This window comes from Physeter macrocephalus, chromosome 15 (genome assembly GCF_002837175.3).
Source record: "Physeter macrocephalus isolate SW-GA chromosome 15, ASM283717v5, whole genome shotgun sequence".
NCBI lineage: Eukaryota > Metazoa > Chordata > Mammalia > Artiodactyla > Physeteridae > Physeter > Physeter macrocephalus.
The window spans coordinates 2764998-2781809 of NC_041228.1; the positions used below are offsets into that span (position 1 = coordinate 2764998).

The following is a 16812-nucleotide window of genomic DNA, read 5'->3' on the forward strand; positions in this document are numbered from 1 at the left end:
AGAAGTACCGTGAAGGTAGACAAAACAGTGTAAGAAGATAGAAACCGAAACCAGGGCAGTAAAGGAGAAGGCTGGGCAGCGAAGAGAGAAAACAGCCCTGTTTATGAGAAAGCGCTTTGCCGGGGAAAGGAGCGACAGGCAAAGGCCTTTCAAGAAGTTCAAAATGACCGCTGTGTGGACCAGGTGCGCTAGGTGAAGTCTGAGAGGTAGCCAGGGGCTAGGTCCTGTTGGATTTTATTCTAAGAAAAATGGGAAGTATCAGAGGGATGATGGGCTGTGTCTTAAGTTTTCGAAAGATCCCTCTGGCTGCTGAGTGTGAATAGACCAGAGGAGAGTTGTGAGGATAAGGAGGTCGTAAGGGTGGAAGCAAAGAGATTGTAGAGTAGAAGGTGGTTGCAGGTGATGAATTGGATGCCAGTGTGGCTAAGGCGAAACGAGCTAGGAGAAGAATGATAAGTAGCCATGGGCCAGACCAGATAGGACCTTGTACGTCATGGAGTTCTTTCCCAGAGAGTTGGGAGGCCTGGGGAAGAGTAAGGTGGTCCCACTTAAGATTTACAAGGAATACTCAGGTTGCCGTGTGTGAATAGACCGGAGGGCCGAGAACGGAGGCGGGCAGAGAGTGCAGTTAGGAAGCTGTAACGGGGATGGAGGGAGACGATGGGTTAGACTACAGTGGAGGTGGTAGAAGTAGGGTAGCATTGGGGATCTAATTTGTAGAGCCAACGGTTGTCGACGAAAATTCAATTAACTATGAAGTTAAGAAGAAAAAAAGGGATTTTATTCGGGCCAAACTGAGGATTATCACCTGGGAAGCAGATTCTCAGAAAGCTCTGAGAGCTCTTCCTCCTGTTAGAAGTCGAAGGTATAGTCTGTACACTTTTGAGACAAAGGATCGTACATCAAAATGACATACTGATGTTTTACTTAACGTTCAGCAAGGATACATAGTCCAGGTAAGCACGTACAAAGCGGGCAGCAAGTCACCATGACCCCCTACAGAGCTGGGAAAGAACAATGTTCTTTTAAGAAGTTACATTGCTAGCGTCAGAAGAACGAAACAAATAAAATTGATCTTTACGGTTGAGCAGGCACTCCCATCTTTGAGGAGCGCTTACGCGTAGTGCAGGTGCATGCTGCACATTAGGGAGAGAGGGAGGAGGCCCAAACAAACAGAATTTTATGATTAATTTTTTTCCTTGTCCTGCCCTAAAATAGAAATTGTATTTCATCAGGGCCTTGCTAATGTGATGTGGAGTATGTGTGAAAGGATGGTGGTACTGTTTACTGAGACGGGGAACCCTGCGGGAGGAGCACATTCAGCAGAGGCGTCGTTGGGAGTGAGGTAAGTTTCAATTGCCTGTGAACACTCGTGGCGGTGTTGAGGGGCGAATTGGCTATTCCAGCCTGGAGTTCAGGCTGGAGCAGTGAATTACAAGCCACCCTTGTCTAGGTGGGAATGAAAACCAAGGACCTGAATGAAAGTACCTGGGAGGAGAGTGTAGATAAAGTAGAAAGATCTAAGGACCACGAACTGGGGTACTGCAGCGTTCTGAGATGGAGAGGAGAAGGAAAATCCAGCAAAAGAAACTGGGAAGAAGTGGCCATTGAGTAAGAGGAAAACCAAGAGATCGTGTGTCCATAAAGTCAATCGAAGAAAGTTTTTCTGCAAGGAGAAACTGATCAGCTGGATTGAATACTGCTGGGAGGTGGAATAAGATTGTCCCACCATTCACAACAGCATGACCCCGGGCAAAGCAAGTACTCTCTCTGAACCGCTGTTTCCTCATTTGCAAGGATGAGACAGGAGAGTCGCACCTGTCTTGGGGTTGTTAAAAGGTGTGAACATGCCTGGCACATGAAGATTAAAGTCGTCCCCCCATCCATCCAGCACTGCCTCCCTCACAGGTCAGCAGGGAGCATCAAAGGAGCTGAGAACGAGAAAGCTCTCTGTCAACTGCACAGCACCCTGCAAAAGCCGAAACTATTATGTAAAGTCTCAGGGTTCCTGCTGCAAGGTCCTGTCACTCCAATCAACTTTGATTTCAAAGTTCATATGAAAGGAGTCTGGAAAATTAAAAGTAGATCTTGTTTAACCTTTCTGATTTCCATTCTGTCCATCACTTAGGTAATGATTACAAAATATAAAATGCGTACTTGCAGAGCGTGTTTCTGCAAGTTTAGTGGGTTCTGAAAATCACTGCTCTTCAGTCTTCCTGAGGAGAGGAGCGAAGGCCAGAGAGCCCAGATGACCCAGATTGCTGACGTTTGTAGTGCCAGAAAAGCTTTCCCATCTACCTTCCGCCGTGATGACCCAGTCATCTTAGCACCTGCTGTGTGCTTTGTCACTAGCAGGTGAAGGCCGAGAACGCAAGGACAGTGTCATCTTCACCATTGTGACCTCAGGTCTTGGTCCAGTAGCACCCAGTACATGTCAGGCACTTCTAGGCACAAAGGAAAGGTACAGGCAGTGAGCAAGACAGCTATGGTCCTTGCTCTCACGGAGCGTAGTTTCAAGTACAAGCGAGACAAGAAAAATAACACCTCCCGTGGTAAGTGCTATGAGGAAACAGACCAGTGTGAGAGTGATAAGACAGCCTCTCTGAGAAGTGAGATTTAAGGTCAGATCTGGAGGACATGCAGAAGGGCTGGGACAAGATGAACACTCTGAACAGGATAGCCTGTGGGAAAACACCTGAGGAGGAAGACGCCTTGGCAAATCTGAGGAATAAAAAGGCCAGTGTGGCTGGAGCTTGGTGAGTGAGGCAGAGAGCACCGGAGATGTGATGAGCAAGGTAGGCGCCACCCGCTCGGGCAGGCAGGTGAGAAGCTTGGCTTTCGTTCTGAGAGCGATGGAAAGCCGTAAGAGTCTTGAAGCAAGGGAGTGGATCTAACTTAAAAGCTCATCCCGCTTGCCGAGGGATGACTGAATGGCACCACGCCCTGTGCAGAGCAGAGATAGAAGGTGCTGTTTCAGCCTCCAGGATTCAGCTCCAAAGCAAAGGAGTGCCTTTCCTCCAGAAGCTAGCTGTGCAAGAGGGTCCTTGGGTCCACACAAGAAGCAAGCTGACATTTTTCAGTCTTTAGATGTTTTGCTTCTCTAGCAGGTTACTGCTTTTTGATCAGGTTTGTCATTCTCTTCTGGCATGTTTGAGAGCAGGATGGGTTAAGTTTAGGAAAGAGGACAGAAGAGGAAGGCTCAGAAAAGAGCCAGAAGAATTCAAGGAGACAAGGAGGGTGAGAAGCTCAGGTTGCGGAACTGCCAGGGCATCTTGTTGTCGTTAATCATCTTGAGAAGTAAGAAGTTTGGCAAAGACAAATCTGCAGAAAAGGGGGAAAATGCTCAGCATTCAAAAAAAAAAGAAGCTTCAATCCTAAGACAGTGGGAGAATGAAGGAGTCTATGATCGTCAGAGCTTCCCTGCACTAGAAAAAGCACAGAGTTAGCAGATCATCCTGTGGTTGGCGCTCCTATCCAGCAGCCCACTTACCCTCACGACGTCTCAGGTGTGTCCATTGCTTCTGCTGCCTTCCTTGTTCCCTGCTGTATCTGTACCCGGGGTGCTGGGAGGCGGGTATCTACACTTCCCAGAATCTTCCGCCAGCTGGCTTCTGGTTCGATTCTGCCAGTGGGAGACCCAGGTGAGAGAGTGCAGTTACGGATGGAGGAGGAGACATCGTTTTACGGTGGTTGTGTGAAGGCACTGGCAGCAGGTGGGGACTGGGGGGTGTGGGGGGGGAGGTGGGGATTGGGGCGGCTACAGTGAGTCATCCGCACTGGGTGGGGGGCGTCTGCTCGGCAGCGACACCTTGGGCAGTCCAGTGGGGAGTGTGGGCCCGGCCCCCAGCCAGGAATAGTACCAGCGTCCTGATCGCTGAGCAGCGCCTCAGCACCGGCTCCGTCGTGCTCCTGCAGCTCTCCCACCCCCCTGAAGTCAGTTCTCGGCATTAAATCCCTCTGTTTGAACTATCTAAAGAAGTTTCTGTTTTCCTGGTTGAAATGTTGAAACATACGTACTTGGTGCCAGGAAACAGCCCCACGAAAATGGGAATCTGGGGCTGGTTATCTGATCTGATTGTGCTGGTGCAGGGATGACCTCCCTGGCAGCATGCCCTGGCCAAACAGTCACTTAAGTTGTCACCTGCCATTGCCTGGATGGACGGCTCGCTGAAGACAAGGCTGCCCCAAGTCGGTGGAGCCTTGTGGGATGGGCTTCTCGTGAGGCTGGGAGAGATTTCAGAAAGAAAATTGAAAGCTCCGACTATAAATCCTCAGATCAAGCCCTAAGCCATTCCTTATCGTCTGTAGCCTCAGGGCTAATGGGGCTAAAGGTCACACCTGCCTTTAATCCTGCCTGAGGCATAATTATGACAGAAGTTGAATTCACAGCTTCACCTGGGCTTTTCTGTGAAGTTAGGCTGTTTGTTGGGAAGAGAGGGGTCCTGAGAAGTAGAAAAGGGGCGGTTGGGAGGACACAAGCGAACTTTTAACCCCCCACCCCTCTGAGCCTCTTTGTCGGTGGAAATCGCCCCCGTGCCTGCCTGAGATCAGTCTTCTTCTGCTTGAAGTCCTATTAATGAGCTCATCTGTGCTTACCTGGCAACGGGGATGCTGAGTCTTCTCAAGACTCACCCCCCATTAACTCCAATCCACAACCGGAGTCAGATCCCAGCATGCCCCAGGGAAGCAACAGCAAAGCCCGATTTAGGAGATGTTCGCACAGTGAAAGAATTGCAGCATATTCATGCATTTATCATCAGAAACTTGGGGAGTGTGAGGTGGATGGATTCTAACGGCACCAGTCCAGGCGGACAGAGCTTAATGCAGGTTTGGGCTGAATTTATCAATATAGCCGATTTACCAGAGATTCTGGATTCGGTGTGCGTTCGCTCCAGCAGCTAGGAGGGGCTTGATCAGTTTGCTTAGCTAAGCCAGTGGAGTGAGGTTTGGAGTGACCTGCGCTGGTGGCTCTCTGACTTTTAAAGACTACTTAAGCATCATCTCACTGTGCTGCTCTGATCCATTCACGAGATAACTCTGCAGATCTAGGCCAGGGTGTCTGTGGTAAGAAGTTCTGGCAGATCCCAATAACAGAGTCATAGCACAGACTCTCAGGGACTTGGAGCAAAGATATATCTTCTGCAAATAACTATTCTCCGTTTGAACCACAGCTCCAGATTTTCTGCTGGACACTGGTAGAGACCAAATGCCAGACCCCATGTGAGTGTGTGAGCTGATCTGGGTTTAGCGTGCTCCACTGAGCCACGTGCCACACTCCACCATCGAGGGGAGGTCGATGTGGACGATGCTATCAGCCTTGAGCAGGTCCCGGAAGCACAAGTAAGTCACATGAACAGGTGGCTGAGACTCCCAGGGTGCCTGCTCCATTCCCCCCGCACCCCGCAACAATGGCCTCAGTGGACTCTCTGTGGGCAGAGAGTGAAGAAGGAAAACGCAGACCCAGTTAATAGATTGCTTTGTAAATATGCTGGCACCACGCAGACCTGGAATGCCCTGCAAAACAGCTTCCCCTAGTGTGCCCAAAAGGTAGAGGTGAAGGGGTTCCCCCAGAAGGCCACCTGCCTGGGCGGAGAGAAAGCCAGAGGTCCAGGATCTACAGCAATGCAGGGGCAGCAGCTAACATGGTCTGGGAACTTGGAAAGAACAAGAGTGGAGACTTAAAGACAAAAAGGTCTGGGGAAGGGGTTTGTGGATGAACTTCTCAGAATGAGGAGAGATGTGAGGGGAGGTGTAGCCCGTGTCCATACTCACCAAAGGGCTCCTGCACGGGAGGCCTCTAATAAACACGTGGCAGGATGCCTCACTTGTACACGTCATTTGTTCTCTTTCTCCAGCCGCCCACTGGCACTACCCAGTGCTTGCTCTATTGAGCTTATGTATAGTGGCCATGGCCGCATCTGGCGCTGATGCAGCAAGGATGCCATCAAAGACCATGGGTCTTTCCATCTTTCTGCTCTGTCATTCTTGGCATATTGGTTTTAGGCCTCTTGCTTATTGCCTCATGGTTCCAAAGAGGCCATTGCTGTTGTAGACTTCATCACTGCATTAGACAGGAACCAGGGGAAAGGGCCATGGGCAAAAGGCTCTTTCCTCATTAGGTCTCAAGCCTTTGTCCTTTTACTAAGGAAGGGGAGATCTCCTTAGCAGTCTTCCCCTCACATCTCATTTGTCAGAATTGGGACCTGAGACCAATTACTGGCAGAAGGGAATGAGACTGCTAGGATTGCTTTATACCAATTAAGATTTATCCCCTGGGGCTATCTTCCTGAGATCAAAGGGTATCTGATCCCTACTGACAAAAATTGAGGGGGTGGGAGGTGAGGTTTAAGGCAGGGAATGGTTGTAGGTTAGACAATGACCAGTACCTGCCAAAGTTGCCAACATTTAAAATTCTGGAGATTTCACTTATACATCTAACTGGAAGAGTGGGAGGGGCAGACAACATGACCCCACATTGCCTCATGGCAAAGCTGGCTGTCGGCGTTAGATGAGTCACGTGCTCTTGCCTTGGCCACCGTCGCCACCACTCGCTATCACTCACCTGTCTGCTTCACCATTTCCCCTGCCTGCTTGGCTCCTGTGAACACTTGAGTTTGTGACCCCCGACCTAGGACGTTGTGTTAGAAAGATCTGTTTACTTGTGTGTTTATCCCACTGGGCTGGCACGGTGTTCGGCATGGAAGATGTAAACAAGGCCAAAAGAAGCCCTTCCTAATAAGCTGTCACATTACGTGAGAGGAGTGGTAAAGGCTTTGCCATCACAAGGACCTAAATTACTAAATTACTGGCTCCCTCAGTCTGACTCTCTTGTTTCTCATCTGCTCCCCAGCATCACTGAGAAGCTTATATGGTATAAAGTTGATATGCATATAAAGCCCCAGGCAAAAAACATAGAAGTTCCCTGTTCCTTCTCCAAGAAGGAGGAATAACCAAAGTTGAAATGAATTTGGGATGGAATTCGGAAGGCAGATTTTTAAGAGCTGAGGCTACCTCTTATTAGGTTTGCATGGCTAGAAGTGCTTAATAAATATTTTACAATGATAATAATGATCATTTAGCTCAATAGAATATAGTTAAGTTATACAAATTGTAAAAATATAATTATGCCAGGTTGTCATTATAGATAATGGCCTGAATACAGGGATAATGTGGGCACACCAGAGCCCACCGTGGTGATGGCTGCCAGCAGGCAGGCAGCTTGCAGAGACTTTCATGTGGGGAGTGGAGGGGGAGGGGCTGGCATCTGGTGGGGGGAGCAATCGGGGCCAAGGGCAAAGGTTGCCGGGAGCCACACTGTACAGAGCCTCAGGGTCCAGGCTGGAGTAGTGGGGAGTCACTGGAGAGTTTTCAGTGGAAAAGTGACAGATGAGAGCTGATATATGATTTTTTTGGATAAATTTTTTATTACGGCAAAATATAACAAAATTTATCTTTTGAACCATTTTTAAGTGTACAGTTCAGTAGCATTAAGTACATTCACACTGCTGTGCGGTCATCACCACCATCCACCTCCAGAACTTTTTCATCTTCCCAAAGTGAAACTCTGTCCCTATGAAACACTAACCCCCCCAGCCCCTCCCCCATCCCCGGGCCCCACCCTCCTACCTTCTGTCTCTGTGAACTTTTCTCCAGGTCGCTCATATAAGTGGAATCACACAGCATTTGTCCTCTTGTGACTGGCTTAGCTCACTGAGCGTAATGTCCTCAAGGTTCATCATATTGTAGCACATGTCAGAACTTCCTTCCCTTTTTTTATTAGAAGGATTTCTTTTTAATTTATTTAATTAATTTATTTATTTTTGGCCGCATTGGATCTTCGTTGCTGCGCGCGGGCGTTCTCTAGTTGCGGTGAGCGGGGGCTACTCTTTGTTGCAGTGCAGTGGCTTCTCTTGTTGCGGAGCATGGGCTCTAGGTGTGTGGGCTTCAGGAGCTGTGGCACGTGGCCTCAGCACTTGTGGCTCACGGGCTCTAGAGTGCAGGCTCAGCAGTTGTGGCACACGGGCTTAGTTGCTCCACGACATGTGGGATCTTCCTGGACCAGGGCTCAAACCCATGTCCACTGCATTGGAGTGGAGTGGAGTCTTAACCACTGCGCCACCAGGGAAGTCCTTCCTTTTTAAGGCTGAATAATACTCCATTGTATGGATGGACCACATTTGGTTTATCCATCCATCCATGGGTGCTTGGGTTGCTTCCGCCTTTGACTATTGTGACTAATGCTGCTATGAACGTGGGTGTACAAATATCTGTTCCAGTCTCTGCTTTTAACTGTTGGATATATATATATATATATATATATATATATATGTATATATACACACACACAGACCCAGAAGTGAAGTTGCTGCATCATATGGTAATTCTGTGTTTAATTTTTTGAGGAACATCCGTAGTTTTTTCCGCAGCGGCTGCACAATATTCATGTTCCCACCAGCCATGGATAAGGGTTCCAGTTTCTCCACACCCTAGCCAACATTTTTGTTTGTTTGGTTTTGATAATAGCTCTCCTAGTCGGTGTGAAGTAGTATCTCATTGTGGTTTGGATTTGCATTTCCATAATTAGTGAGGTTGAGCATCTTTTCACAGGCTTATTGGCCATTTGTATATTTTTCGTTTTCTTTTTTAAATTTTGTTGGAGTATAGTTGCTTTACAATGTTATGTTAATTTCCACTGTACAGCAAAGTGAATCAGCTATATGTATACATATATCCCCTCATTTGTACATTTTCTTTGGAGAAAAGTCTATTTAAGTCCTTTGCCCATATTTTAATCAGTTTGTTTTTTGTATTTGAGTTGTAGTTCTTTATTTTAGATATTAACTCCTTATCAGATACATGATTTGCAAATACTCTCTCCCATTCCATGCCTGCCTTTTCACTCTTGATTGTGTTCCTTGATGCACACAAATTTTTAAGTTTGATGTAGTCCAACATATTTATTTTTCACTTTTGTCACTTCTGCTTTTGGTATCATAGCCAAGAATTGCCAAACACAATGCTATGAAGCTTTTTCCTGTTTCTTCTAAGAGTTTTATAGTTTTAACTCTTAAGTTGTGGTCTTAGATCCATTTTGAGTTAATTTTTGTATATAATATAAGGTGAATTAAACCTCATTCTTTTTGCAGGTGGGTGTTCAGTTTTCCCAACATCATTTGCTGAAAAGACTGTCCTTTCACCATCGAGTGGTCTTGGTACTCCTGCTGAAAATCATTTGACCTTGTATGCGAGGGTTTATTCCTGGGCTCTCTATTCTATTCTGTTTGTTAGTGTGTCTGTCTTTATGCCAGTACCAACACTGTTTTGATTATGACAGCTTTATATTAAGGTTTGAAATGAAGAAATGTGAGACTTCCAACTTTGTTCTTCTTTTTAAAGATGATTTTGGCTATTCAGAGTCCCTTGAGATTCCGTGTGAATTGTAGGATGAATTTTTCTGTTTCTACAAAAACAAGTCATTGGCTGATGCATGATTTTAACTTGGGGGTATAGTAATCATGGAAGCAGTGAAGAGGCAGTTCAGACAAGAATTTCTGGTGTTTCTGAATGGCATGGTAACATTGGACATACAGAAACCTGGAGGGATTTGGGAAGTGTTTGGATGGTGAAATCGATAGGATTTGGTGATAGATTGGATGTGAGTGAGAGGAGGGAAAAAGGAATCAAGAATGATTCCTTGGTTGTAGATTAGAGCAAACGGTGGTGCCCATTTCTGGGATGGAAAGAATGGAGAAAGAACAGGTTTGGGAACCAGGGGTGTCAAGAGTTCATTTGAGGGCACAGATGGCTGGCAGACAGCCAGATGGAAAGAAAGGCAGCTATACCATGGACACCCAAGCTTGGGGCACAGGGGAGACTGCAGGGCTGGGGAGAGAAATATGAGTGTCAGTACTGGATGGGTGATGTGTAGAGCCCAGAGGCTGGTCAGGCGACCAAGGAAAGAGAGTAGCTGGAGAAGGGAGGTCCAAGAAGCCAACCAACCTGGTTATTCGGCGCTTGGGGCCCGGAGGAGGAGGAGTCAGCAAAGGTGGCTGCAAGCTCCTGGGGAGATTGTGCGCAAGCATGGACACACCCAGGGGCCCACCCGGGGGCCGCGCTCCTCCATGACTCTGCGTCCTGGGCTGGTGCCCTGTGGCTGCACGGAGGCGCCCCTCAGGATCTGAGGAGGCAGCGGGGCAGCAGGACCAACTGGGCAGCATCCTCCTTAGCCTCAGGGTTGGGAAGTCCCAGCCACCTATGAGCCCACTTCTGGCCACCGCTGTCCACCAGGCCCCCCGCATGTCCCTTCTTCATGCCTCTCCACCCCCCTGAAGGCTTTCCTTACCGCCTCCCCTGTGTGCCCCCCTCCTCTGGCTGACCCCATGTGTGGCCCCTGTCCAGGCAGCTGGAGCCTGTGGAGCCCCTGCAGACAGTCAGTGTGCTTTATTCATCTTTGTTTTCCCAGGGCCCAGTATTGAGCCTGGAACATGGGTCTCTGGATGGAGAGATTAAGGGGTAATTTTAAAATTATTTTTTCACTACTGTTCTAATTTCTATACCCTGAGCATGTATTATTTGTGTAATTATTAAAAATAACAAAAGATTAAAAAACACCCAGAGGGACTTCCGTGGTGGCACAGTGGTTAAGAACCCGCCTGCCAATGCAGGGGACACGGGTTCAAGCTCTGGTCCGGGAAGATCCCACATGCCGCGGAGCAGCAAAGCCCGTGAGCCACAACTACTGAAGCCCGCGCGCCTAGAGCCTTGCTCCGCAACAAGAGAAGCCACCGCAATGAGAAGCCCGCGCACCGCAACGAAGAGTGGCCCCCGCTTGCGACAACTAGGGAAAGCCTGTGTGCAGCAACGAAGACCCAACGCAGCCAAAAATAAATAAATAAATAAATAAATTTAAAAACCACCCAGAGCAGTGGAATAAACATTGGTTTGAAAATAACAAAAGCAAAGTGCGTTCACTCATGCGCTCCGTAGTGACCGATTGAGTTCCCCTGGTGGGCAGCACTGGGCCAGGGGCTGAGGGTGTGCACTGTGCAAGAAGAGGCACGGTCGAGTGGTTCCCAGTGTTGCAGAGAGTGTTTAGCAACCGCCGCTCTCCCAGGATGCTGCTGACGAAGTAATATGGTACAGACACTTTGGAAAACAGGTGGGCAGCTCTTAAAAAGTTAGCCATATTATTACACGTGACCCAACAGTTCCAGTCCCAATATTTATCCAAAGAAACAAATGCATATGTCCACACAGATGATTGTTCCTGAATGTCCATATCAGCTTTATTCATAATGACTCAAGATGGAACCGACCCAAATGGCCACAAACAGATGGAGTGTAACAAATGGCGGCTCATCCGTACAAGGGACTTAGCAATAAACAGAGAACCACTGAGCCGCACAGCAACCTGGCTGAGGCTCAGAAGCGTTATGCTACAGAAAAAAAGCCAGACGCAGAAGAGGACATACTGCATGACTCCACCTATGTGAAATTTCAGATCAGACAAGACGAATTTATAGTGACAGAAAACAGATCCTTGGTTGCCTGCCAGGGTGGGGACGGGGCTGGCCGCAGGGAGCGTGGTGGAAGCGTTGTGTATCTTGCTTGTGATGGTTGGTTACAAGGGTGTATACGTTTGCCAAAACTCATTAAACTACACTTAAAATAGATGTCTTTTATCATATGAAATTATATCACGATGAAGTTGATTTTTTTAAAAAAGGAAAGACACTGTCCCTGCTCTGACGGAGCCAGTGGGGGTGAGAGATGCCATTCAAGTAACAGCAGAAGTGCACGCAGTCACGAACCATGATCAGCCTCCTGAAGAAAAGGCACAGGGGGCCCCGAGAAGTAAGAGGCTGAGACGCTTGGTGGGGCAAGGTGAGTTTCACAGTAGAGACGAATCTGACCTGGGACTTGGCATCCTTTTTTTGTTGGCTGCCCCGTGCCATGTGGGATCTTGGTTCCCCGACTGGGATGGAACCCGTGGCCCCTGCAGGGAAAGCGCGGCGTCCTAACCACTGGGCCGCCAGGGAAGTCCCGCTTGGCATACTTACCGTCATCATTACAAGTAATCTTTTTCTTTCTCAAAAGCGACACTTCTTGAGTAGAGAGGAAAATGAGAGGAAGCAGTTCTGTAAAAGGAAAATGAGGTGAGACCTCGTGCGTACAGCCACCACCCTGCCTCACCCCGATTTCGGCCACTGCCCCTCCAGACCTTCCGCCTGGAGCTGGGCCTTGAAGGACAAGCGGGAAGGAGTTCCCCAGCCACGCAGAGAGGGAAAGGCACCCTGGGCAGGAGGAACAGCCCACGTGAAGGCGGGGGGCCCGGCAACTCCAGGCAGAGGATCCGACTAGGGATCGTGCTCCCGAGGCCGGCTGCGTTAGCGCCCACGTTGCAGAGGACAGGCGGGACTTGCGAGGTGCAGGAGGGTTCAGGGTCCAGCTTTGGTGTAGAAACCTTACCATTATCCCCATGGCCCACGCCCTCCCTCGGGCTTACAGAGTTTACCTCTTGGTTCACAAACCATATAACTCTTCATTCCACCCGTCAGCGATTAGGCTCAGAAATAACTGGGGGGAATCAGGCCCCCGGGGCCTGCATGTGTTGCCCACATGGCCAGATTCCTCTCCAGGCCGGCCTGCTCCTTCTCTCCTGGCTCACTAACACCCCTATTGTCTGTCTCCTTTTGTGTTTCTCATCAGAACGCAGCACTTTCCTGGGCATGGGTTAAGGGCAGGCTGGAAACCTGGAGTGGCTTGGTTTGTAGGCGGGCCCTGGGGGGCCAGGAGGCAGGAGCCTGGGGTCTGTCCCGCTGAGAGCTGGCGCGGGGAGGGGGAGTGGGGGAGGTTCTCCCTCAGGGAAGCTTGCGTGGAGCTTTCACGTCACAGATCAGCCTCCACTGTGAGCCTTCCGCCCCAGCTCCAGGAAACTGGACTCCGCCCAGGCGGAGGTGTTTACAAAGCTCTGGGCCTCAGACCCAGCAGCCTGCTCGGCGTCTGCATGCCTCACAGCATGGGGTCGACCCCCCGGCCCTGGCTGGGCGCACTTTTCTGCTGCTCATTTGGGGGCCCAGTTGCATTACTTCCCGGCGGAGGGGCAGGGGTGGCTTGTGTGTGTGGCACTAGGCCAGTTGCTTTGGCTCTCTGCCCACCCCCCTCCCCAGCCGTGAAAGAGCAGCCCCCATATGGCGGCTGGTGTGCGTCTCCAGCGAGCCAGCGTGAAAAGGCACCTCCCCCGTGCCCGGCACCGAGCCTGCAGTAGATCAATGTCTAACTAGCCATCCATTCATGCATTTCGCCCTGTGATTAACCAGATGAGTGTTTGCATGTGTCCTGGTTTGCAGCGAAGGTCCTGGTTTACATCTTTTTGAGCCAGAGTAGTAATTAACAAACTTTCCTTTCACTCTCAAACGTGTCCTAACGAGGGTGACAAATGATACTGTTGCCGTAGCACGAACCAACCACCTTGACCCTTTTTCATCTAGGAAGGAAAAAGGAACCATCGGAAAGCTGGTTTCATGTCATTTTACAGACTGGGCGTGAGCCAGCATCCCACAACGAGAGACAGATTCCGGATACGTTTCAGGGCTAGATTGGTTTGCCTAGAATGCACGCCAATTAGTTTACGTTTCTTATATGACAAGATGTTTAGCCTTTAGGGGAATCCTTAATTTTTTTTTTAAGGGGTCTTTTGTCTTTTGAGCAATAAGTTTATGTGTGTGTGTGTGTGTGTGTGTGTGTGTGTGTGTGTGTATAAGTCTTGTAGAATGCACGCCAATTAGTTTACGTTTCTTATATGACAAGATGTTTAGCCTTTAGGGGAATCCTTAATTTTTTTTTTAAGGGGTCTTTTGTCTTTTGAGCAATAAGTTTATGTGTGTGTGTGTGTGTGTGTGTGTGTGTGTGTAAGAAAATCTCTCTTGAGAGATTTTGCCTTAATTTCAAGACGCGAGCAAACGTTCAGGGAACTCCAGCTGACATAGTGGGCGCATTCAGGAAAAGCCAGTCTGGGGCAAAGAAGGCACTGTTGCCCCCACGTAGAGTCAGGAAAGGGCCACGTCAGCATCTCGAGCACTTGTGTCATCAGGTTTGCCCATCTTCCCGCGGGGTCTGAAGGAGGCTTGAGCCACAGCACAGGGGCTGTGAACCCCATGAAACGCCACAGACCTCCCTTCAGCCTGGAATTGTGTCAGCTCAGTGTGGTGACCCTGTGGGAGCTCCTGCTGATCGGAAGCTCTTGGGACGATTTTCAAAGAGTCTGATTAGTAAGGCTGATGAGATGAAGCAGTGACTTCTTAACGAATGTGGCTTGTATGGAAGGGCTCTCAGACACACACCGCGGGGGGTGCAACTGTGCCGACTTACTGAACGGTTCTCTGGCATATGTATCTGAGGCCTTCGAGGGCCTTTGCCTTTGGCCCAAGAATTCTGCCCCTGGGAATGTCTGTAAGGAAATCGCCTGAAATTTGGAAAGATCATTATGCACAAAGATGTTCATTGCAGTGTTATTTATAACAGTAAAAATAGGACAATTCAGCTGTCCAGTGATAGGCATTTGGTTAAGCACACAGTGGCATAACCCTGATGGGATCAAGTATAGTCATTAAAAATGAGATGCAGGGCTTCCCTGGTGGCGCAGTGGTTGAGAGTCCGCCTGCCAATGCAGGGGACACTTGTTCGAGCCCTGGTCTGGGGAGATCCCATGTGCCATGGAACAACTAAGCCAGCGCGCCACAACTACTGAGCCTGCACTCTAGGGCCCGTGAGCCACAACTACTGAGCCCAGGTGCCACAACTACTGAAGCCCACGCACGCTTAGAGCCCGTGCTCCGCAACAAGAGAAGGCCCCACAATGAGAAGCCCACGCACCACAGCGAAGAGTGGCCCCTGCTCACCGCAACTAGGGAGAGCCCGCATGCAGCAGCAAAGACCCAGTGCAGCCAAAAATGAATAAATCAGTAAATAAATAAATCTATTTTTTTAAAAAATGAGACGCATACACACAGAATGAGGCACACTTGTCCCCTTCCCTCCACTATCTCTTGTCATTAGTCTGGCTGAATTTTGTTTCTAGGGTTGTAAAGGGGGGGAGAGAATGGAGTTAGTAATGTCAGGAATAAAAACTGTACATAAAGAGTTTGAAAATGATCTTTATACATAACTGACAACAGCATGAGAAATGCTTTTGTTAAACAAAAGCAGGCTATGACGTCATACACGCACTGTGACTATAACCATATTAGCTGCAAACGGGGTAGAAAAAGCTTCGGGGAAATAATTTTCCATGGCTATCCCAAGTTTCTTTGTGAGTTCGATATTAAGGAATCAACAAGACATTAAAAAAAGTCTTTACTACTGTATATCACAGAAAACTATATTCAATATCCTATGATAAACCATAATAGAAAAGAATGTTAAAAAAAGAATGTATATATATGTATAACTGATTCACTCTGCTGTACAGCAGTAATTAACATAACCTTGTAAACCAACTATACTTCAATTAAAAAATAATAATAATTTAAAAAAAGAAAAATTTTGGGCTTCCCCGGTGGGGCAGTGGTTAAGAATCCACCTGCCAATGCAGGGGGCACAGGTTCGAGCCCTGGTCCGGGAAGATCCCACATGCCGTGGAGCAACTAAACCCGTGCGCCACAACTACTGAGCCTGCACTCGAGAGACCGCGAGCCACAACTGCTGAGCCCACGTGCCACAACTACTGAAGCCCGCGCACCTAGAGCCCATGCTCCGCAACAAGAGAAGCCACCGCAACGAGAAGCCCGCGCACCGCAACGAAGAGTAGACCCCGCTCGCCGCAACTAGAGAAAGCCCGCACGCAGCAACAAAGACCCAATGCAACCAAAGATAAATAAATTAATTAACTAATTTTAGAAATGATAGTTTAAAAATTTTTTTTAAAAAGAAAAATTTACAGTCATGTAATAGTAGCTTCTAGTAATTTTGCATCATGGCTTAAAAAATATGTTTTTAGGGACTTCCCTGGTGGTCTAGCGGTTAAGACTCTGTGCTCCCAATGCAGGGGGCCTGGGCTTGATCCCTGGTCAGGGAACTAGATCCTGCGTGCCGCAGCTAAAGATCCCGCACAACACAACGAAGATCCTGCGTGCCGCAGCTAAGACCCAGCACAGCCAAATAAATAAATAAATAATTTTTTAAATATACGTGTTTTTAAAAGACAAATGAAATATGTTCAGTGAATTAAAAAAAAAAAGAAAAAGAAAATGTCTTTAAACTGAAACACACATAAGACAAAGTTATGTACGGTGGTTATGGAAATGTGACCAGGGGTTCGCAGGAGCCTAGCCCTGTGTGTTCCATGGGAGCAATGGCCCAGGATTTGCTAATTCAGTGTTAACGGCGACTTAAAAAACTACCACCAATAATGAGTGTCAACTGTATTATAAAGCAAAAGGAAGCAGTGGTGGTCTGGTGGTGAAGTTGCCAAGCCCTACTCCAGGGCCCTCCCGTGAGATGGTGACGTCCCCCACTGCCAAACGGGAGCCACTCGCCTACCCTGCAGCTGGCCATGTCCCGCCACTTCCTTGGGCACATTCCTTAACTCTGTTGCCTCTGTGTCCTCACCTGTAAAATGAGGATCACACATACTTAGTGGAGAGACAGTTGTGTAACCACCCCCATCCCCCAGGTGCCCAGCACTTACTCGTGCTTAGTTGATGTGCCACCTACCACGGTGTCACCTCCAGAACAACGATCCTCTCTCTCCCTCCCTCCCTCCCTCCCTCCCTCCCTCCCTCCCTCCCTCCCTCCCTCCCTCCCTCCCTCCCT

The 16812-nt window shown here is 48.6% G+C and overlaps 1 long non-coding RNA gene across 2 annotated transcripts in view; it reads left to right on the forward strand.

Annotated features, from left to right (window-relative positions):
- Positions 1-2: 2 nt before the first annotated feature.
- Positions 3-16812, forward strand: part of LOC114487905 (uncharacterized) — a 20449-nt gene continuing 3639 nt past the window's right edge. The window contains exons 1-4 of one of the 2 annotated variants that reach the window (XR_003683463.2): positions 3-956; positions 1236-1345; positions 5172-5340; positions 11726-11883. This is a non-coding gene — a long non-coding RNA (uncharacterized lncRNA). Of the gene's footprint in view, positions 957-1235; positions 1346-5171; positions 5341-9146; positions 11630-11725; positions 11884-16812 lie in introns of those variants that run through there. The other variant, XR_003683462.2, reaches the window with a different exon arrangement.